The 23,880-nt window shown below is 35.2% G+C and overlaps 1 long non-coding RNA gene across 3 annotated transcripts in view; it reads right to left on the bottom strand.

The window, feature by feature from the left end:
- Positions 1-23,880, bottom strand: part of LOC108588232 (uncharacterized) — a 638,370-nt gene that overhangs the window by 399,490 nt on the left and 215,000 nt on the right. For all 3 annotated transcript variants that reach the window (XR_013526098.1, XR_013526099.1, XR_013526097.1), the window contains exon 2: positions 10,564-10,616. This is a non-coding gene — a long non-coding RNA (uncharacterized LOC108588232). The remainder of the gene's footprint in view (positions 1-10,563; positions 10,617-23,880) is intronic.

Below are 23,880 nucleotides of genomic sequence, written 5' to 3'. Positions count from 1 at the left end.
TGTGTCGGGCGTGGGAGGGTCATTCGAAAAATCAATTTAATATGTAGTCCACTCTTCAAAGTATTTTGAGATCTAACTCTGGAGAGGATCTTTTGAATGGTGAAGGCCAGTCCATTGAGATTAGACCGAACTTTTTTAAATTTGAGTTTCAGAGATGCATATGCAGGTTTGTTGTATAAATACATTGCATATTGGGGTTTTGTGCATACAGACTATTGCATCACTCAGGTAATAAGCACAGTAGCCAATAGATTGTTTTTTGATCCTCATCCTCCTCCCACACTCTATCCTCAAAGTAGGCCCTGCTGCCTATTTTTCCTTCTTTGTGTTCATGTGTACTCAATGTTTAGCTTCCACTCATAAGTGAGAACAGGCAGTGTTTATCTAGTTCTGCATTAGTTTGCTTAAGGTAAAGGTCTCCAGCTCCATCCATGTTACTGTAAAGGACATTATCTTGTTTCTTTATTATGGCTGCCTAGTATTCCATGATGTATGTATACTACATATTCTTTATCCAGTCTACCATTGATGGGCATTTAGGTTGATTCACTTTTTTGCTATTGTGAATAGTGCTGCAATGAATATACACATGCACATGTCCTTATAATATAATTATTTAAATTCCTTTGGGTGTATACCCAACAATAGAATGGCTGCGTCAAATGGTAGTTCTGTTTTAAGTTCTTTAAGAAATCTTCAAACTGCTTTTTACTATGGCTGAACTGATTTACATTCCTGCTAGTGGTGTATAAGTATTCCCCTTTCTCCACAGCCCTTTTTGATTTTTTAAATTGAAAATGTCTACAACTCAAAAAGGCAGAAGAAACTAAAAGCAAAATTCCCAGAAAACATATATACAAAACAGGATCTAAACATATACACATTCAATAAGAAACACAGAGCCTCAGAAAGTTCTTGTTAAAAAAAAGTGCTACACCTGTAAAATCATTGCCACAATCAAGATAGAAAGCATTTCCATTTTTATCCATTATAGTCAATTTTTCTTTCTGCCTCTGAGCCTGGAAACAGATCTCCATTGGTTTCCAATGTATTTATTTGCATTTTGTAGATTTTCTTCATATTTTTCTCAAAATTCATTACATTATACATTTTAAATGAATTATTCTTCGATAAAATAGGTCATTCTTCAATAAAATTTACCAAATAAATAATAGGTCAAGTTTTTTAAAGTTCAAAATACTCATCATCACTGGTCATTAGAGAAATGCAAATTAAAACCCCATTGAGATACAATCTCACACCAGTTAGAATGGTGATCATTAAAAATCTGGAGACAACAGATGCTGGAGAGAATATGGAGAAACAGTAACACTTTTACACTGTTGGTGGCAGTGTAAATTAGTTCAATCATTGTGGAAGACAGTGGGGTGATTCCTCAAGGTTCTAGAAATAGAAATATCATTTGACCCAGCAATCCCATTATTGGGTATATACCTGAAGGATTATAAATGGTTCTATTATAAAGACACATGCACATGTATATTCACTGCACCTGGAATCAACCCAAATGCCCATCAATAGTAGACTGGATAAAGAAAATGTATGTAGCACATATACACCATGGAATACTATGCAGCCATGAAAAAAGATGAATTCATGTCCTTTGCAGGGACATGGATAAATCTGGAAGCCATCATTCTCAGCAAACTGACACAAGAACAGAAAAGAAAACACCGCATGTTCTCACTCATAAGTGGTTGTTGAACAATGAGAACACATGGACACAGGGAGGGGAACATCACACACCCTGGCCTATTCGGGGGTAGGAGAGTTAAAGGACGAATAGCAGGGGGTAGGGTGATTGGGGAGGGATAACATTAAGATAAATACCTAATGTAGATGATGGAGGGATGGATGCAGTAAACCACCATAGCATGTGTATACCTATGTAACAATCCTGCATAATCTGTACATGTACCCCAAAACTTAAAATACATAAAAAAAGTTTGAGGCCAGGTGCAGAGGCTCACGCTTGTAATCCCAGCACTTTGGGAGGCCGAGGCGGGTGGATCACGAGGTCAAGAGATTGAGACCATCCTGGTCAACATGGTGAAACCCCGTCTCTACTAAAAATACAAAAAATTAGCTGGGCACGGTGGTGCGTGCCTGTAATCCCAGCTACTTAGGAGACTGAGACAGGAGAATTGCCTGAAACCAGGAGGCGGAGGTTGCGGTGAGCCGAGATCGCGCCATTGCACTCCATCCAGCCTGGGTAACAAGAGCGAAACTCCGTCTCAAAAAAAAACAAAAAAAGTTTGAGCCTCTTAAAATCCTGTTCAGAGGACACTGATGTCATCTACATCTTTCTGTCTCACCTCTCTTTCCCAAGAGTGAAGAAATCCTTTAAAAAAAGTGTTGATGAACTCTAGAAAGATGACTTTTCCTGCCTTAGGAGCCAGCAGAGCCCTCAAGGGATACCTAGAGTTATTGTGGTTATCCTCAAGTTAACATTTTCCTCATGTCTACCTCTATGTATTTATTCAACGTAACTATGAGTGACAGGAAAGTGTCTTTAACTTTGACTTCCTCATCGACCTGAAAGATCAAACACACACCAAAGTCTTTACACACACACACACACACACACACACACACACAGTGAAATTAGTGAAAGGCAACTTCTCTAACTTGAGAATCCACTTATTAATAATCAAAGGAAAGTACTATTCAAGTCACGGTTAAGAAATCAGGGCTTTCTTTCTGGTTCTTGTCGTACTTTAAAAGTGGTGTCATGGCATCAGAAGTCAGTTTCTTGCCTTTTTTTTTCTACTGATATCAAAGGTTTTATTGAGCTTTTGAAGATAGTGCCTCTAGGTAGCAATATTTAGAATACAATCATCTCAGTTCTTTCACTGAAAAGTAAGGTAACTTGCTTTGAAATGTACTATAGTACTATCAGACATGGTAGAAGAAAAATTAAGGTCATCCAAAGCATTTTAAAATCCTAGTAAGCAGGATATGTAAAAGGTCTATGAGACTGTAGGTGTAATTTGTGCAGGAAATAGTCTTAAATGCTAAGTAAATCAAACTCTTAACGTTACAGGAATGCTAGAAAACCTAAAATACTTCCAGAAGAATCCTTTTGTTAAACACAGAGTCATTTTGATCTTTAATTACTTTGGAATTCAAGGATTTTAGATAATTTTATTAAAATAATCTCTATAAAGATTTTTGTTTTCTTTCACTCCCTTTCCTCTCTCTTTTCCTCTTATTTTTAGACTTTGATGCTGCTATTGGATGCTGAAGAACATTCACTTGTTGGTCACATTTTTATGAAGAAATGGAAAAAATAGTCTATAAAAATGTGTAAATGTCGGTCAGTGAGAGTTGATAAATCTCATTTTCTTATGATGAAACGCCTTTGATATCTTGACATTTTGTGTTCACATAATTCTTCTGAGACATATCACTAATCTTCTTGGAGTCCTTGTGTGGCATACTGGTATGTTGAGGAAGTACAAATTGCAAAGTTGCCAAAAGACCAATTCCAATCTAATTAGAACTTGCGCTGCTTCAGTCGAGGCTACATAAACACTCTGTTAATATTCACAGCAGCAGCTTTGTCAATAACTCCCTTAGAATCTTCAAATTTATAACAGAAATCAGCAAACTATTGATTCTTTGACACCGATAGATCTATCCAGATTACTGCCTTCTTTCTCTCTCCTCTGCCCCAATAGAGGGCACAAATGCCAGTCGCTCTATTCGGTTCCTAAACACTGAAGGATTATTATTAAAGTATGGCTGGCATCCCTGATCATTAATTATAATCTTGTGCACATATGCAGAGTGATTGCAGGAAATAATTAACTTTGTCTGCCAAATTGGCAACATTTAGAAATTAATTTGTTATGACACAGCCTCAAAGATATTTAAACAACAAACTCTAGGCTCTGCTGCTCTGTATACATTGTTAAAATGTCAGATAACATTATTAAAAAATAGTTTACATATCCAGAGGGAGGTGGTATATATTCTTGAACTTCCTTTCTAGCAGAATTCTAAAAAATAATTTCTGTGTGTCCTCGATCCCACAATTCACGAATTTGGGATTCCACTGTAGAGTGCTTGCCACTTAGGGGCTATTGACTTAGATTGCCCAGAAGAGCAGCTGTCAGTCTAGAACTACTTAACTGGGCATTGGAAGGATAATTCTAAATGAGGTAAGGGCAAAGATTAGACAGGATTGCTATTTATCTGTTGGGATACATTAGAATTCACTTATCTACTTGATTCCTTAGGGGTAAAAATAACAGCAGGGAGATTCATAGCACTGATGTGCATCATATCAAGGAAGAAGAGGTAGGCTTGCTTGTCCCATGCTCAATGCTGGTCCATTCACTCCAGAGTAAGAACTTGTGCACATTGAGATACATTGCATATTTCCCTCCATACTCTAATGTTTAAGCAACATAACTATTCCCCCATGGTTATTCAGGGAACTCTCTAAGTCACTGTCTCCTCCAACACTTCCTTTCACTCACTTCACCAGAATCAAGCTGAAGCCATGTGCACTGTCCTTCAGTCAAGCTCCCTCTTCAATTCCCAAATACCCCTCAAACATACACTGATGTAAAATTTTATTTTGTTTCTTTGGCATATAAAATATAGACTAAAAAGTTAGTTTTTTACAACAATTTTATTCTAAGGGTTCCAATTGTTCCTAGAAGACATTACTATTGATTCCTTTTTCATTCAAAAAGTAAAAGTAGCTAAATGTAAAATAGCACCAATAATACACTTTTCCATGCAAAAATTCTAAGTCTGTGTTGAGGCACCACCTTTCTCCCATTCCTGATGCTTTTTTCCACATGGGCATACACTTTGGTTTCCCTTTACACTTTAAGTCACTCCATTTGGTTGAGGATGTAATTTGGGAAGAAAAACCAAGACTTACACAGCCAGACCCTACTTTCTGTCTCTTCAGACTGAACTATCCACAAAAACAATTATTCTCCACTTTTCTCCCAAGGCAGCTCCTGGCCTGCCTCCACCAACTGGGGGCCTTCCCAAGTCTGGCACTGCTGGTCATCTGTTTGTTGGTACTCTAATTTGAACATATTTTCTCCAAAATGTAGGTGTTTCCAATGTGACAATATAGGCATGCCTCAGAGATATTGTAAGTTTTGTTCCACGCCACCACAATAAAGCTAATATTTAAATGAATCAAGTCACACAATTTTTTTTTCTTTTGGTTTCTCAATGTATATATAGTCATATTCTCTGCTGAAGACTTGAACCCCTTAAAGTCATACATGAGGGCTGCAATCAATCAATTTCTTGTTCATGCTGATATTTTGACTTCCCACCATAAATTATAAATGTTCTTAATGGCGTCTATACTACTGAATCTTTTCGAGAAGGTTTCAATTTACTTTGGGCAGATTCATCCAAAAAAAATCCCTATAAATCAACAATGACTATAGTGTATAAAATCTATTTCTTAGGCCAGGCACAGTAGCTCATGCCTGTAATCCTACCAATTTTGGAGACTGGGGCAGTTGGATCACCTGAGGTCAAAAATTCAAGACCAGCCTGACCAACATGGTAAAACACTGCATCTTGTAATAATACAAAATTAGCTTGGTATGGTGGCACATGCCTGTAATCCCAGCTACTTGGGAGACCAAGGCAAGAGAATCACTTGAATGCAGGAGACGGAGATTGCAGTAAGCCAAAATCATGCCATTGCACTCCAGCCTTGGCAACAAGAGTGAAATACAATCTCAAAAAAATCATTTTTCTTAAATAACAGGACTTCAAAGTCAAAATTACTTCTTGATCCATGGGCTACAGAATGGATAATGTGCTAGCAGGAAAGAAAACATTAATCTCCAAGTACATCTTCATTTGAGCTCTTGAGTGACAAAGAGCATTGTTAGTGAGCAGTAATATTATGAATGGAATGTTTTTCTTTGTTTTTTCCAAGCAGTAGTTCTCAACAGCAGGCTTAAAATATTCAGTAAACCATGCTGTAAACAAATGTGCTGTCATTTGGGTTTAGTTTTTCCATTAATAGGGTACAGATAGTTGATTTGACATGATTTTTAGAACGACAGGTGAGCACTGGCTTCACCGACTGCATTAGCCCTTAATAAGAGAGTCTGCCTGTCCTTTGAAGCTTTAAATCTGGGCACTGACTTCTCTACTCTAGCTATGAAAGTTCTAGAGGCATTTTCTTCCAATAGAAGACTGTTTCATCTACATTGAAAATCTATTGTTTACTGTGACCGCATTCATCAATTACCTTAGCTAGATCTTCTGAGTAACTTGCTCTCACTTCTACAACAGCATTTGCTGCTTCATCCTGCATGTTTATGTTATGCAGAGTTTCTTTCATTAAACCTCATAAACCATCCTCTCCTAGCTTCAAACTTTTCTTCAGCAGCTTCCTTACCTCTCTCAGCCTCCAAAGAATTGAAGAGAGTTGGGCCTTGCTCTGGATTAGGTTTTGGCTTTCAGAAATGTTTTGGCTAGTTTGATCTTTTATTCAGACCACTAAAACTTTCTCATATTAGCAACAAAGCTTTTTTTGTTTGTTTGTTTTCTTATCATTTGTATGTTCATTAAAGTAGTTCTTTTAATTTCCTTCAAAAACTTTTCCTTTGAATTCAAAATTTGTCTTGAGTAAGAGGCTTAGCTTATCTTAACTTTTGACATGTCCTTCTCACTAAGCATCATTTCTAGCTTTTGATTAAAATTAAGAAATGTACAACTATTCCTTTCACCTGAATATTTAGAAGCCATTGTAGGGTTATTAGTTGGCCTAATTTCATTATTGTTGCATCTCTGGAATAGGGTGGCCCAGGGACAGAAAGAGAAATGAGAAAATATCCAGTTGGTGGAGCAGTCAGAGCATATACATTTATTAAGTTACTGCATTATATCGGCAGGTGCATGGAGTGCAAAACAGTTACAATAGTAACATCAAAGAATGCTAATTACACATCACCATAAAATACAATGAAAAAGGTTGAAATATTGCAAGAATTACCCAAATGTGACACAGAGAGTCAAAATGAGCACATACCACTAGAAAAATGGTACTGACTAACTTCTTCAATGCAGGGTTGCCACAAACCTTCAATGTGTGAAAGACATAATATCTGAAAAATGCAACAAAATTAATTATGCTTATGTTAAAAGGAGAAGTCTTTAAGAGCTGGTTCAACCATGAGATCTCCTCCCTCATAAGTAGTATTTAAGTCCCTTATAAAAGAGACCACAAAGCATTTGGCTAACTTGCTCTTACTCTTTTGCTATATGAGGAAAAGGATTTGTCCTTTTGTTCTTCTGCCATTTGAGGAAGCACCAAGAAGGCCCTTGCCAGATGCTGATGCCTTAATCTTTAACTTCCCAGCTTTCAAAACTGTGAGATATAAACTTCTGTTCTTTATAAATTATAAACTTATGGTATTATGTTACATTAGTACAAACAGACTAGGACATTTAGTAAATCTACCTAATTTTTTAGCATATTCAGTAAGCCCATTTGGTTCTGAAACAAAGCCCTCCTACTTACCATTTGTCAATAGTAAAATTGGCATTCTGATCTCTATTGGTAATCCTTTTATATTATTTCAATTTTTCAGAAGGCTGGCAAGGAAGTGGGATGCTATTTAATGGGCTTCTACAAATGTTGCAGCCTTCGCTATGTGGTCCATAAAAAGAAACAAAAAAGTAAAATTTGAGATTTAAAAACATGTATTAGGGAAATTATAATACTAGTGAGGCTAGGAAGTAGAGAGTCCTTGGTTGTCTCTGGCTGCCTCCAACTAAATGGCAAATCTACCTAATACTAAGCTACATCCTCAAACTCGCATTTTATTAGTAAGGAAGTAGATGTTTTGGCCTCCATCTGACACTTTTTTATTCAGTTTTTCCAGAACTTGGCTGGGAAGAGGATTTCAAAGAGTAGAAGTTAAAATAATTAGAATAGTCATGAAGAAAAAATACTAAAATAAAATTTAAGTAATCAAATAATTTTTGTTTTCTTCATTTTAAATAGCAAATGGGCACAGAACTGCATGAAACCTAATCTTTATTTCATGACATTCATCATCTGTGCTTGGTTTATTAGGTGTATTATGCTTTCTAATGTGCTAAATACCTTAATAGTCACATCTTCTCAATTTCCTTGGATGAATTCATTCCTAGTACCAACCTGAGAACCACTCAGTTATGAATCTATTCAAGCATTGATATTTGATAAGCTTATTCAAATAGAAGTGTATAGGATTATCAACTGGAGGAGGAGAGGCAAGTGAGGAGACTACTGCAATAATCCAGGAAAGATATATGAGAATTTTAGTTTTGTCACTAGCATTAGAAATAGGAAGGCAGTCACCAGAATCTATCAGGGGTTTTGTTTGTTTGTTTGTTTGTTTTGTTTTGTTGAGATGGATTCTTGCTCTGTTGTCCAGGCTGGAATGCAGTGGCGCGATTTCGGCTCACTGCAACCTCTGCCTCCTGTGTTCCAGCGATTCTCCTGCCTCAGTCTCCAGCATAGCTGGGGTTACAGGCACATGCCATCAAGCCTGGCTAATTTTTGTATTTTTAGTATAGATGGAGTTTCACCATATTGGCCAGGCTGGTCTCAAACTCCTAACCTCAAGTGATCCACCCACCTCGGCCTCCAAAGTGCTGGGATTACAGGCATGAACCAACATGCCTAGCCTAGTTTTCTCAGTTTTAAAGTAATTCATTTGAAAAGGAGTCATTTCAAAAGTTCCTTCCTATTCAAGAAATCTAGGAAGAATATTAAGTGTGAAATCTTCGAAAGTGAAATGAAACTACCTGGACTCCTCATAGCATGGGACAATAGAAAGAATTCCAGCTAATCATACTCAGGTTAAGAAGATTCATTTTCAGATTCTTTTTTTTTTTCTTTTCTTTTTTCTTTCGATAGGAGTTCCACTCCGTTGCCCAGGCTGGAGTATAGGGGCCAGATCTTGGCTCACTACAACCTCCACCTCTTGGCTTCAAGAGATTCCCGTGCTTCAGCCTCCCAAGTTACTGGGATTACAGGTGCATGCCTGAACTCTTGGCTAATTTTTTTTTTTTTTTTTTTTTTTTTTTAGTAGAGATGGGATTTCACCACATTGGCCAGGCTGGTCTCAAACTGCTGACCTCAGATGATCTGCCCACCTCAGCCTCCAAAAGTTCTGGAATTACATGTGTAAGCTACCATGCCATGCCCATACTCAGATTTTTTTTTTTTTTCAGTTTTTTGACCCTAGATAAATTACACAAACTTGTTGAGCTTCAGAGTATTTACCTGCAAAACAAGAATAATAGCTACTTTACAGGGTGTTGTAAGGCTTAAGAATTCTATGTAAAATACACACAGTGTACCTGACAAATGCTAGGAGAGATTATTATTTGTAGCTTTATCTTATCTCTGTTCCATTGAATCTAATTTCCTCTAGTTCCAATGTTTTTAATAAAAATCATTGCTGCATTTTGGTATTTTATTGTTTCATTTTATTAGAAGTATTAGAGGACATTTATTTTTCCTAATTTTATTGTAAAATAAGATTTGAAAATTATGCTATGAATGAAACAGGATTGTATAGGCTGGTCTGGGAGACAAACTGACATTTTCAGTATTGCATATATATGAAAATTTGTTTAAGATTGCAAACAATTGACATCCAAACAAATTATCAGATAGGACCACTTTCTTATTTGAGAATTTGCTATAAATTGACTGATGTTATTAACTGTTTATAAATATACCTTAAGAAGGAAAGTGCTGCATAAGACAATTTTCATGAAATAAGGCTGACATTTGGCTTACTTGAACTTACAAAAACGATGAAGAAATGGAGAAAGAACAAGGAGTGAAAGGAATCTGAATAGAGAGACTAAAAAAAGAAGAAACCCATTAGTTTCCAACACAGTCATTGCAGATGACCTAATGGAAGTGTATATACCCAAAGAATTATAAATCTTTCTACTCTAAAGACACATGTACACATATGTTTATTGCATCACTATTCACAATAGCAAAGATTTGTAACCAACCCAAATGTCCATCAATGATAGACTGGATAAAGACAATGTGGCACATATACATCGTGGAATACTATTGAGCCATAAAAAGAATGAGTTCATGGATGAAGCTGTAAACCATCATTTTCTGCAAAGTAGCACAGGAACAGAAAACCAAACACTGCATGTTCTCACACATTAGTGGGAGCTGAACAATGAGAACATACGAGCACAGGGAGGGGATCATTACACACCAGGGTCTGTCAGCAGGTGGGAAGAAGGGTAAGGATAGCATTAGGAGAAATAACTAATGTAGATGACAGGTAATGTGTGCAGTAAGCCACCATGGCACATGTATACCTATGTAACAAACCTGCATTTTTCTGCACATGTATCCCAGAACATAAGTATGAAATAAAGAAGAAACACTTTTGATTTTGCAATTCAATTTCTTTCATTAAAAGCTACTGAACAATAATTATATATCCTTAGAGGAATTGATAAAAATAATCTGTAGGTAAAATGTTAATGTATTATAAAATTCTTTACCTTCTGGTTCAATGTTGACATGGATAACAGCTTCCACTAACTTTTATTTGAACCTGTAAAAACAAAACAAGTATTACTTTGTTTTAACAAAAGCTTACTTTAGTTAGCTTTGTTATCAAACTATTTTATTTTTTTCTTCAGTGTACAATCAGAATTGTATTTCCAAAGCCAAGTATATTGCATTTCCATCGCCAAGTATATTGAATACTTGAAGAAAATGTTATTATCAATTTACTTTCCTGTCATCATTTTAAACTGACATGTCTTATGTGACTCTTTGGAGCAGTGATTGATTATTTACTTATTTATTTATTATACTTTAAGTTCTGAGGTACATGTGCAGACAGTGTGGGTTTGTTACATAGGTATATACGTACCATGGTAGTGGTTTGTTGCATCCATCACCCTGTCACCTACCATAGGTATTTCTCTTAATGCTATTCCTCCCCAATCTCCCATCCTCTGCTATTCCTCTCCTAGCACCTCATGCTCCAGGCCCCAGTGTGTGATGTTCCCCTCCCTGTGTCCATATGTTCTCATTGTTCGATACCTACTTATGAGTAAGAACATGTGGTGTTTGATTTTCTGTTCTTGGGTCAGTTTGCTGAGGATGATGGTTCCCAGTTTCATCCATGTCCCTGCAAAGGACATGAATTCATCTTTTTTATGGTTACATAGTATTCCATGGTGTATATGTGCCACATTTTCTTTATCCAGTCTATCACTGATGGGCATTTGGGTTGGTTCCAAGTCTTTGCTATTGTAAACAGTGCCGCAGTAAACATATGTGTGCATGCATCTTTATAATAGAACCATTTATAATCCTTTGGGTATATACCCAGGATTGCTGGTTCAAATGGAATTTCTATTTCTAGATCCTTGAGGAATCGCCACACTGTCTTCCACAATGGTTGAACTAATTCACACTTCCACCAACAGTGTAAAAGCATTCCTATTTCTCCACATCCTCTCCAGCATCTGCTGTCTCCTTATTTTTTAATGATCACCATTCTAACTGGTGTGAAATGGTATCTCAATGTGGTTTTGATTTGCATTTCTCTAATGACCAGTGATTATGAGCTTTTTTTCATATGTTTGTTGGCTGCATAAATGTCTTCTTTTGAAAAGTGTCTGTTCATATCCTTTGCCCCCTTTTTGATAAGGTTGTGTTTTTCTTGTAAATTTGTTTAAGGAACTATCAATAGAGTGAACTGGCAACCAACAGAATGGGAAAAAATCTTTGCAATCTACTCATCAGACAAAGTGCTAATATCCAGATTCTTTATTGTATCTAGGGTTGCATATGGTTGGGAAATTACCATCTCACCTGGCAACATACACAATTAAGATTATATTTGATTCATTTCCATGTAATTAAAATAAGTAAACATGAAGTCATTACTTTAGCCTACGAAAGAGGTAGATTTTAAAATTAAGTAGTAAAAGTCTTATTACAAACATTTATAGGTTTGAAGAAAAAAAGAGTCAGAAGATAAATACAGACTATCTTCTAAGTACTAAAAAAAAAACTTATGCCAAGATAATCATTGTAGTTTTATATTACTGAAGAATAAACTAACTGGGCAATACGTTATATACATGTTCAGTTAAGTAGGTATTGGCAAACAGTTTTTCAAAATTGCTATACCAGTTTATGAAATCTAACTTCTCAACTTTTTCTTTTAAGTAAATAGTATTTTCTGTGTCCTTTTTAGAAAATATTGGCAGACCCAAAGGTCATGAAGATATGTTTTCATGTTTACTTTTAGAAATTGTATTATTTACCTCCCTATCTTTATTTTTGTGACTCTTCTCAACTCAATTTTGTGTGGGGGGGTGAAATAAATATTGAGGTTCATTTTTGATATTAGTATCCATTGTATGCAGCACCATTATGTGAAGTATAATTTAAGATTTTCAGCCACAGTTCCATGACTTTTGACAAACTATTTCCCTCTGTAACCAAAATGTAATCAAAATACAGAAAAGTTCCATCACCCCACAAAGTTCCCTCCTGCTCCTCTCTAGTCAAAATGCCTGCCCTCACCAAATGTAATGACAATCTAACCTTTGTAATTATAGATTAGTTTTGCTTGTTATTAAAGATGTTATAAACACAGTTATATGGTATGTATGTCTTTATTTTTCTTGGTTACATATCTAGGAATAGAATTGTAACCTTGATTTATTTATTTAAAAATTATTCTTTCCTCACTGAATTGCAGTGGGAACTTGGTTGAAAAAAAGATGTGTATATTTGTGGATCTATTTATAACCATTTTATTCTATTCCATTGGTTTATTTTTCTACTCTTATTTAAATACCACATGGTAGTAATTAGTATAGCTCTCTGGAAAGTCTTAATATATAGTAGTGTTTTCTTCTTCAATATTGCTTTGACTAGTATAGTCTTCACATTTCCTCCTTAATTGTAGAATTTTCCTGTCAATTTCGACAAAAATCCTACTGGGAGTTTAGTTGCATTTGCACTATCTTGCTCAAGTAAGAGAATTACAACATTGAGTCTCTAATTCTAGAATATTATATAGCTCTTATTGATTTATCTCAGCAATGTTTAGGTTTTCAATAAAGAACTCGCACAGCTTTTATTAGACTTATTCATTAAGGAAGAGTGTAGTGCCTTTCAGTGCTATTGTAAATGGCATTTTTAAAATTTCATTATGTATTTGCTAGTCTATAAAAATTTCCATACATTTTTGTTTATTGACCTTGATTCTAGCAAAATTACTAAAATTCACTTATTAACATCAATAGTTTGCATATCATTCTGATTTTATATGTACACAATTGTTAGCTGAAATTAATGACAACTTCCTGTCATTTTTTCATAACTTTGCTCTTTTTTCCCTTATTGCAATGGCTAAAATGTTCAGTTAAATGTTGTACAGAAGTTGCAAGAGTGGACAGCCTTCCCCTGCTCTGAAACTCTTGGAGAAGATGTTGAATATTTTACTCTAAGCATGATGTTAAAACTGCAGCTTTACAAAATTGATAGTTTTCGTCAGATAAAAGGAATTTCCCTCTAGTTTGTTGAGATTTTTAAAAATAAGAATGGGTATTGGGTTTTATCAAGTGCATTTTACACATATATTGAAATTGTTGTATTATTTATCCTTTATTCTGTTAATCTGGTGAATTATGTAGATCAATTATAGAATATTAAATAAATTTTAAAGTGATTTCGTTTGCAGAAAATTTTTCTTTAGGCACTAATATTTGAACCAAACTCTTTAGTAAAATACACTTTCAGTATGATGGAAAGTACTTATTTTATCATGTTAAATTTTAAATTTTATATATATAAAATAGATTCATGTAATACATAGTTATCTCATGTACCTCAGTTTTGTCTATCAGGACACATACATAACACATGTACTATTTCTTTTACTTTGTCTTTCCTGACTAAAAACTGGTCAGGAGGAATGACCTGGAACAGTCTTCAGTACGAAGTAGGAGCAGGGAGCAGAGATGCCTGGTTCTTGGTGGCATAGAGGAGTTGCCTGTCTGGTCCTCATAGGCTTATCCTTAAACTTTGTGTTGTGTGTGATAAATCTCCTTTACAGTTGAGTTTATATTACATAAAGCCAAGCATAATTCTGCTTGAAAGAGATTATATTTACATAAAAAATTCAAACTGGGCATAGAGAATGTGATATAAATTACATTTTAAAAAATTAACAAGGAGCTATTCCTGGTTTGCACAAGTATGGTTGATAATTTTTCCTCTGAATCTATTATAATTCAGAAATTAATGCCTCACCTGTCTCTTGGCCCAGCCATTTCACACATGCATATCCTGAGCATGTTTTATCCCAGACTGTTTTCATAAACTTTTCATTTTCTGTCCTGGGAATGGGGAATAAACTGTTATATTCTTGGGGTAAACCTGTGACTAATGAGAGAAGGAAGCAAGTTTGCAAATTCCTCTGATGAAATGGCTTGAGACACAGCCTCTGTAGATTCTTGGGGACACTGCTATGCGATCCAGCTCTCAGTTGTACTTAGGAGTAGCTAACTAAATAATGCATTATCATTTTAACTCTCCCTCCTCTCAGGTTCACTTCCTTGTCCCTTACTCCTCTTCCTGGGATCACCTGCCATCTCATACCCCATTAGAGTAGCATCAGTTAAGCCATCTCCTTCAGACTTTACTTTCTGGAAAACCAAAGCTAAGACAATACATTTCTGTATTCTGTGTTTGTAATCAATCACAGATATCACTATGTCATGTAATTGTCAGGAAAATCTATTTCTGCTAATGCTTTTCAAAAACATATTCATTACACAATTGTTTTAAATTTTAACCATCTCTTCCCACCCTTTAAAGAAGTTGTGTTTATCCAGGAAAAAAAAGAAAAAAAATCTTATACTTTCTTTTTTTTTTGAGACGGAGTTTTGCTTTTGTTACCCAGGCTGGAGTGCAATGGCGCGATCTCGGCTCACCGCAACCTCCGCCCCCTGGGTTCAGGCAATTCTCCTGCCTCAGCCTCCTGAGTAGCTGGGATTACAGGCACGCGCCACCATGCCCAGCTAATTTTTTGTATTTTTAGTAGAGACGGGGTTTCACCATGTTGACCAGGATAGTCTCAGTCTCCTGACCCCGTGATCCACCCGCCTCGGCCTCCCAAAGTGCTGGGATTACAGGCTTGAGCCACCGAGCCCGGCCTCTCCTTATACTTTCTAAATCAGAAAATAAAAAAATTTAAGACTGTGTAAACCCTTTACATTACTTTAGGAACTATTTGGCTTGTATCTACATTTTAAAAGCCAAGATACACCAGAAAATCTTGGGAACCATCAATCCTAGAAGTCTAAATTGATTAAATAACTTGGTTAACTTGTGAGTTTAGATGTTTATCTTTCATTTCTTAATTTGTCAATTTTATATCAAATTTATGTAACAGTTTAAAAATGTTTAATGCTCATGACATCTAATGAATATATAATTTATCTTATAAATAAAAATATGGTATATTTCGAGTTGTTCCAATTAAAATCAAAATATGAATAAAAATTTCTGTTAACAAAGAAGTATATTTTGAAAGCTCTTTTTAAGATAGAAGTCACATTGATACTTATTTCTAAACCTGGAAAAATATGAAAAAAAATGCTTTAGAATTGCCATTCATATTGATTTGAAAGAGTGACCCTCAGTTACATGAGAGATTCTCAGATGGGCAATAACCAAAACATTAAATGATAGCGAATAATGTTTAAAAGCCAGGCTCAGGTATATAAGAGTCTTGATATAAATTACTATTCTGCCTCAAATTGATTTCTCAATTCTTCATGAAAGCTTTATTGAATCTGAACATAATTTATGCATTTTTAGCTAACAGCATTATGTTACTGAAATTAAAAGCCAAGTGGAAGGAACAATGCTTTAAATTGTGTTAGTTACAAAGTATCACCACAAAAGCAACAAACACATCTGATATTTATTAAATGCTCTTTACATACCAAGATAGAATACTTCATATGATTTAATGTTTTTCTCAGCACAATCTTCAGAAATAGTCATAATTATTAGCCCCATTGTATTGATGAAAAGAATAAAGCCAAGAACATTTAAGTAAATTGCTCAGAAGTAAATGGAATTGAAATTTCAACTCAAGATATCTGACTTCATGCTAAAAATTAATAAGTTTTAAAAAATACTTTGCTGACTGATTTCTTTACCAGTAAAGCAGCTATGATATGCCTTGGTAGTTTTCTCAAAAGTTAAAGATATCATCTTATCTGGTGCATGTGAATGACAGTTTAACAAATAGAGAATCAGCTTATCTTTCAGGTGATAAACCCAACACCTGAGCAATGGAAATTTTCTATTAGAGAGATTTGAAAGTACCAAAGAGTTCTTTTTTTTTTTTTGAGATGGAGTTTCACTCTTGTTACCCAGGCTGGAGTGCAATGGCGCAATCTCGGTTCACTGCAACCTCTGCCTCCTGGAAAGTACCGAAGAGTTCTAAGACAAGCACATCATCTTATTTTACACACAGTCACACATGAAGTCCATAGGCTTCTTCCAAAAATGTTTTGATTACTCAAATGTTTTCAGAAACTTCTTCAGGAACTGCCTTTAGGACTAGTTTCTAAGCTGCAAAATTAAATGAACACCATCCTCTTTTTCTTTCCTCTTAAATCAGAAGAACATCACAAAACTTCAACAAGTTCAATTCTGCTCTCAAGATTCAAATTCTGCCTTCAAGACTCAATTTTTACCACCACCGAAGATAATTTTAAAACATATATGCCAGGTTCTGGATGAAATTCCCAGAAACATTCTAAAGAAAATCAGTAACTACTGAAGTGAAAGAAAAACTATTATTGGGAATGCACATTTACTTTTTTCCCTATATATTTTTGGGGATGCATAAGCTATTTAATGAGATTTAAAAATACAGATAATTATTTCATGGTTATGTCTTAACTACTTTAGTGTGAGTAAATTTTGGCATCCATTTAGAATAGAGCCAAAAGACTGAACTGAGGGCTGGAGGACAAGAACACAGTATAGAGGTTTGGAGAAATATGCTTAGCCTGCTTCACAGGTATCCAGAGGATTATTCAGAAATTTAACCAGTGAGCTCTGCAATAATGATCTCTCCTTGTATGTTTCAAAAGGCAGTTCTTGGACTGATATCTGTTGCACCGTGGGATTTATGTCACAGAAATCTTTCCAGTCAACTGATAGGCCTCATCTGAACTCAATTTCCATTGATGGAACTTTCAAAGTAACAAAATTAGATCTTCGTACATTTAGCTGCTTTCTAAAAATGTAATGTTTTCTATGCAGATTTTGATTCCCATAGGTACTGACCCCTTGTCTGTTTCTATAAGCTGCAGACCAGCAGGAATGCACATTTACTTTTTCTCCTCAGAGAAACGCGGGGTTGGAAAATACGAGTGGAACTGCCAAAGCAAAACACTTAAATTGTGTGATTGCTTCTCCATTCTTAACATAATAACTGTTTTACTTGAGGAGATCATACTTCATCACAATGTCTACTTTAGTCAAAGCAGTTTATGTAACAATTTCATACATTTTCCCATATTTCTCAGAATATACACTTTCGTATTACTGAAATTGCATTCAGAAAAGTAGTTTGGGCAAGCCATTTCACTAGTCAATTGCTATCATCAACTGCTGAGGTAACAATAATGTTAATATTTTCCCTTACTGTACAATATTTTTAGCATACTGTTTATATTAAAATAATTTGGAATATTTGTGCATAACTATGTATTATAGATTTTTGTTGTTGATTATGAGTCATTAGTGATAATATTATTTTATTACCTCCCACCTTAAGTTGGAAATGTAAAACTAACAGTCGTTTGAGTATATTAAGTAAAAGATACCTCAATAGGTTTGACATAGATTTTCTTTAAAAAGCTTTTATTTAAAAAAGGACTAGAGCTTCTGAATTATTTAAAAAAACATATTTTTTCTTTGTTCTGCACAATAGCAATAACATGTGAAACAAAAATTAGCACTTTCTCTAAACAAAAACTTAGCACATGTAAATCTGCTGTACGCATTTTGCCGCAACTTTAGCCTTTGATCTTTTAACATTTTATTTTCCTATATGACTGACTATACATAGTAAACACTGAATAAACTACAGGGCCATTAATTATTCCCAAAACAATGACGCTTTCTAATGTTGTTTGAGTTGGTTCACCATTTCAAGAGAGAAGTTTGAACTTTGCTATAGAAATAGGCAATTATTTACAATATTTTACTCACATAGTTTTCTTTCTTTGTGGAAGTCTGTTAATAGGGTTTTAAGTCATCTTCACATGCAGATCTGCAGATCTGAGGTGCTTGACAAGAAACAGAGACATGCACTGTGTATTTTGTGGACTACAGAGAATTTTCTCTTACTTGATTTGCTCAATCTCAAAGGAAGACCTCTATGTGAAATGAATACATACACATGAATAGGCTACAGTTTCATTCCACTTCTTTTGTACTGTGCTTAAAACACCAGGTTTAAAGGAAGAAGAAAATGGCCCTTGAAAGCTGGTGTTTCATACAAACAGCTACAGATTAATATGTACATCACAAACAAAATGAATTTAAGATAATCACATAAACATTCAGTGGCTTAGAATGTAAGTATAGAGGGTCAGACAGACAAATTTGACTGTTGAGATTTCCTAATTTTGACACAAATCAGAAAATGGTTAATCTGTCATGGATTTGCATTCATCTTTGCATATTCTAACAAAAATAACTATTTACAAGCTACCACACTTAGAGTTCTCTATGTGTCTGATTCTCTAATATATTCCTAAAATATTAGGGCATGGCTTTTTATGTTTCATGTTTGCCAGGCAAAATATGTTTTATTAATTATTGTTTTAATAAAGAAGCTGGGCCAGGTGCGGTGGTACTCGCCTGTAATCCCAGCACTTTGGGAGGCCGAGGCGGGTGGATCATGAAGTCAAGAGATCGAGACCATTCTGGTCAACATGGTGAAACCCCATCTCTACTAAAAATACAAAAAATTAGCTGGGCACAGTGGCACGTGCCTGTAATCCCAGCTACTCAGGAGTCTGAGGCAGGAGAATTGCCTGAACCCAGGAGGCGGAGGTTGCGGTGAGCCGAGATCACGCCATTGCACTCCAGCCTAGGTAACAAGAACGAAACTCTGTCTCAAAAAAAAAAAAAAGAAGCTAAGTTGATGTCCTAACTATAGAATTTTGCCAAAATTCATTAGTGGTAGAAGGCATTTTTAACACAAATCTTAAGAAAACATTCCTCACTAATGTAGACATTTGGGTTAACCAGGATATGTAGCATAATTTGGTCTGATAGCCAGTTTATATTAAAAGGATTTTGGGGGAACAACTAAAAATGTGATGTTCTCTTCAATCCTCCCTTCTCAACATTCAACTTGACACAGGAAGAAAGATGAAAATTGTGTCATTTTAAATGCAAAATAGGTTCAAGTCAATTTGAAAAATGCCCATCTTCTAACACAAAAGTAAATTACAAACATCTAGATTTGAATTTCTAAATAGAATCACTTTAATCGATCTCACTATACATCTTATAACACACTGTCACAATCATCCACAACATAAACTCTTGTTTTTCCTTATCTACTTATCCCACCATTTCTTTGGCACAAATCTTGAGCCCTTAATGTGCTTCCTTTCTATTACTTACATATATTTTCATCCATCAACAATAGTAAATATAGCTTAGATAAATGAACAATAAAATGATATTTTAATCTAAATATCTTTAGGTATCTTACTTTTGCTCAGTGCTATATTTTGGGGACGTATCTTTGCTGACATACATCAGACTACCTGAGAGTGAACTGATGTGAGTTATTGGTTCTCATACATAGGTTTTCAGGAGGTGTGTGCCCATGTGTATACACACACACACACACACACACACACATGTTGGGGTCTGGCACATCTGCCAGGGGGCTACCGATCTGCGGGAGTCCCTGAGACCGCCAATGTAGATGTCTCGTTCAATCTGAGGGAGAGAGTGCGCAGAAGTGAAAGAAAAAAGAAAAGCAGAGTCTGGACGGCTGGCTTAGGCTATGTCCAAGCAGCAATTTTATTTTTGCAATATGTTCCATTATATACTTTTCTGAAGTTAATGTTGTTTATGCCAGATCAACATACTTAAGTTACAGTAAGCAAGTTACACCCACTAAGTTACACCCAGTAAGTAAGTTAAGCCCAGTAAGTCAGTTACACCCAGTAAGTACTTAACAGTTGTAAATACTTAAGGTTAGCAAGTTACAGTTATACCCAGTAAGTTATGATAAGTAAGTTACAGTTACACTCAGTAAGTTATGGTAAGTAGGTTACCAAGTGTAAATACTTAATATTTTACAATGAAGGTAACAAGGGTCCAAAATGAACACAATCAAGCAATAAACCATAAGGAGCCGAAAGTGGACACAATGCCTCCCAAGTTCTCATATCCATAAAGTAATGTCTGTTAATTATTTTGAATAGCATAGTCCCTCTCTCGGTACCTGCTTTCCCATCAGCTCGACTCCCCCAACCGGGGATCTGTGTCTGGGCTCAAGCTCACCATATGGCGAGGCCCATTTCCTAGGGGCCTCACACGGGAGCGATCCCCATAGATCACACATGGGCGTGTGTGCGCGTGCGCACACACACACACACACACGCACACACACACACACCAACTAGAAAAACAGCCCATTAAAGGAGTTAAAAAAACTAGCCAGACTAGTTTTTGGTATTGTGAGATGATAACCAAAGGCTGATTAATTCACTCAGGAGCAATCAATCAGTCTATTTAGGTCAAATAACGAGTTCATGTAATTTTTGTCTCAATTGAATGGTTAACAAGACCTTTATGAAGGGCTTACAGTGTTGTTTCATCTTTGTTGCCTAGTAAAAGGTCTGTTAGAATAATGACTTGATATTTAACTGGAAGTCATTAGTCTTCTTAGAATCCACTTGCCAAGCTCTTAGTGTTTTTATTAATATTTATAACATTGCTATTTCAAGGATAACATTTTAAATCAACAAAAGGACAGAGACCTTGAATCGGCATTGTGTCCCACTAAGTAACGCAGGTGTCAGTGATTCAAGTCGCTCATTAGCATAATGCCAATGTGTAGTCTTCCTACCCAGTGAGTCCTTGCTTTTAAAAAATCTCAATTTCTGTAAGTTTACATTTTCCAGTAAAAAGGTTTTCTTAAAGTGAAAACAATAAATCAGAACTTTACATAAGAAGTACTTTACTTTTAAATACTCATCTATAAAACAGAATCATGTAGCTTCCTCTTAAAAGTATTGGTGACATTTAAATGTTTAAATGAATCCTAATAAGACATACATATGCATGTGTGTATATATATATGGTATATAGGTAATAACTAAATGTGTTAATTTAAACAAATAAGACACCAATGAGAATTACAGTCAATTTAAACTTAGTCTTTTGGTGCCTCATATCCAAGGGATTGATTTGCTTAGTTGTTCTTTCGTGAGTTCCTGGCATCTTTACTTTTCCTAATGAGGAAGAATACTGAGTCATCCAGGGAGATTTTTTACATCACATATATTTCCTTCATTTACTTAAGCAGATTTTTTTTTAAATATGACAAGGGATTGGGCACATTTATGAAATGTACACAATATACAGTATGCTGAACAATCAATCTAGGAACCACACTGCACATGTGATATTATTATGTCTATTTTATAATGAGAACCAGGAAGGAAGGTAATTGAGCCAAGAGGTTTGAGCCAAGACTTAATCTGAGGCCCTTGTGATTCCAAAGCTCATAGATTTTCCTGGGTAGTCCCCATGTTTGAGGAATTGGCTTCATCTACAATGAGCTCAAACTTGAGACACATTAGGTTCTCAGAAATCAGCCTTCAAGTGAAGGTGAGAAGTCAACTTTCAAATTGCCGTCTGATGTTGGCCAGGCATCAAAATTACCTTGTTGAAAAAGAATATATGAAAGATTTTAACCTCATTGCTTAGACTATGGGACACTACAGGCAGTGGCAACATAAAAAGGAAAAAAAAAAAAAGGAGTTTACACATTTTGGGCAAAAATGAGCAAAAATTGCTTTTCACCTATTTCAATTTAAATAAAGTAGTTGCCAAACTCGATTATTCTTATCTTACTGATGTCTCAAACTTCTCCAAGTTAGAGGTAATACTTTTTCTTTTTTCTTTTTTTTTTTATTGCATTTTAGGTTTTGGGGTACATGTGCAGAACATGCAAGACATTTGCATAGGTACACACATGGCAGTGTGTTTGGCTGCCTTCCTCCCCTTCACCCACATTTGGCATTTCTCCCCAGGGTAATTATTGGTTGCCATCAAAGAGGAAACATTTAGCGTATTCTGGCTGTAATTTGTAAACATGAAAATATATTATAACCAACACAAGTAAAGGAACAACTTCTTCAAAAATGAAGTCTCTGACACAGAAAAAGAACAAAAATGTACGGGTAACATCTGAGCATTGCAAAGCAAACTTTCTGCTTTAGAATATTACCTTACCATATTGGGAATACTTTAGGATAAAAAGGGATATCAAAATCTAATTTCTTTTTCTGTATTACAGGCACAACTATAAGATGATATTCATTAGATATGTTCACTAGGTAGAACCCATTTACCACTGCTATATTTTTGAAAGTAAGGCAATTGTCTCAGATATGGATTTATCACAAGCCTACTGCCACTAATAGGAGTTGATGATGGCTTTTCTGAAAAACTACAGAATGTCAAATGGAAGCTGTCTCTACTTAACAAATATGCTATGCTCAAAAATCAAAAGAAAAGACACATAAGGCAATGTTTATTCATCTCTGCTCTCAGTAACAAGTTTTTAAAGGTAGTCACGCATCTCATTGTTTGTCTATTTTACAAATATATGGTGTCATTCAAAAAATGACACCAATGACATCCTGTCTGTATGTATTTCATGCAAAAAGTAAAAAAGGAAATGAAATACTCATATGGTTCCTTTTAAGTTTTCAACATAACAAAAACATTTCTCATAAATTTGTTGAGAGAGCTTTTGAAAAAGAATGGTACCTGCTTGATTTTTGAAATGTTACTGAGTTTAAAATAAAAATAATTCCATGCTGCACATTTTTCATTTATATTATTTTTTAAATATAAACTAAAGTGTATAGATTGGAGAACACTGTGCATGCATTTTTTATCTGTACATTAAAAATTCTAGTAAATTTGTTAAAAACAACTATACTTATAAAACATGGAAGTGGTAATAAAAGCATATGCAAGAAATTTTTTGTAGGGTTTCAGTTACACACTAGTAACAGTAGTATTAGTATTGTTATTTTGATACTGTTGTGTGTGTAGAATGAAACATTCTATCATCCCCTATATGTTTAAGAACCAGGTTTTTTGGTATGGCAGAAAGGAAGTATAGATGTAATAAAGAAATGATTAAATTCCAAAAAATCTACAGTGCTGAATTTGAATTAGAAGTATCTATGTAAATCCATGAGTCACAAACAGACAGACACACCCACATATCCTAGCTCTGCCCACTAAAAAGATTTAGAAACAAAAAAAACAACTGAGAACAATAACACTAGCGGCTACATACTGTGGTCTTCAAGTACCATCTTACACTAAAAGAACCCAGAACTGGCGAGAGAATGGCAGTTCCAGTTCCGTAAGAATGGAGCATGCTGTCATACTAGATTGCAAGGGAACTATCAAAAATCTATTAGAGTTGTATCAAAATAACTCCATAGTGAAACTGAAAAGTCTCCCACTGGTCCGAG

Source organism: Callithrix jacchus, chromosome 14 (genome assembly GCF_049354715.1).
Source record: "Callithrix jacchus isolate 240 chromosome 14, calJac240_pri, whole genome shotgun sequence".
Lineage (NCBI taxonomy): Eukaryota > Metazoa > Chordata > Mammalia > Primates > Cebidae > Callithrix > Callithrix jacchus.
Note: the sequence above shows the minus strand (reverse complement) of the source record. Positions and strands in the feature narration are given on the sequence as shown.